Genomic DNA, 1,292 nt, shown 5'->3' on the forward strand with positions numbered 1-1,292 from the left:
GCGTAGTTTCAAAGAAAACCACGAACGATACATATATCTATATTTAATGTAAATGTGGTTGATTAACAAAACTATTGTAACACTTTTGATTTAAAGCAATATCGATACATATTTTGTTTAATCTTTAGCGTAAACATTTAATGCATTTAAATGTTTAAAATAAAGAAGAGAAACTGATGAAAAAGCAATTAATATCTCGTATTATAAAATTGCACACAACTTGATTTTAATATTCTGTACAGTATTATAAAACAAAAAAATAATTTGTATTTTTATAATCAAAAATTTTATTTCTCTGTTCTATTACTTTTATAGAGAAACAATGCATACATAAAAAACAAATTTTCTTCAGGTTTTTTATGATCACGTTGTACATAAGGCGATGTGAATCACCTATTGAATACATGTGCCAAACGGCACATCGGAGAAAGTTTCATCGGTCGGTATCGCCGATAATTCAGCGAGGGGCGTGTAATCGATTTTATTTATAACATGGCATATATCACACACATATGTATATATTCTCTTTTTTCTCTCTTTTATTATTTCAACAAGAACATATTGAGACAATAATCATCTTGTATTATATATAATAAACATCTTGTATCATATTAAAAATGTAATACAAGGAAAGTCTATTAATAATTTTCCTACATTTATGAATAAATATTTTCTATCTTAATTATAAATAACGTTATTTTATTTTTAATTTTATGATACAAGTTTTTATTTACTTTACTTGTAAAACTTTTATTATAACACACACGTCAAAGCTTTTTGCACCTGTGATAACACATGAATAATACTAATTAATTGATACTACTTACTTAATTAACTAAATTTCTAATTATTATAGTAATTAGTTATTTTACGTTTTGTTTATGTACTAAATGTATATCGATACAGTGATTGTTTTTTCATGCACGTAATATTCTGATATTGGCTTTAAAGAGCATGGAACAAAATATGCGTTTTGTTCGAAACACGCCCTGCCAGAGTTAAATCGAATTCGACCAATCCAGCTTTCTAGCAGCGGAAATTTGTATCTCGAATTGCAATTTGGGAAATTAGATACAAGATCAAAAAAATTATATATCTTTTTAAAAGATCCATTTGATATTTTGTTGTTTAGTGTTAAGAAAATAATTAAGTAGCAAATGTAAGATAATGTAAAATAAATTTGTGTGCATTAATTAAAGAACATACACAGTTTGTCCGGAAAGTTCCCGGACTACGTGAATTAAAAATCGAAAATGAAAGATATGGTTTATTAAACAAGTTTACACTTCAAG

Source organism: Pseudomyrmex gracilis, unplaced genomic scaffold, assembly GCF_002006095.1.
Source record: "Pseudomyrmex gracilis isolate BER0280 unplaced genomic scaffold, ASM200609v1 scaffold_3, whole genome shotgun sequence".
Taxonomy (NCBI): domain Eukaryota; kingdom Metazoa; phylum Arthropoda; class Insecta; order Hymenoptera; family Formicidae; genus Pseudomyrmex; species Pseudomyrmex gracilis.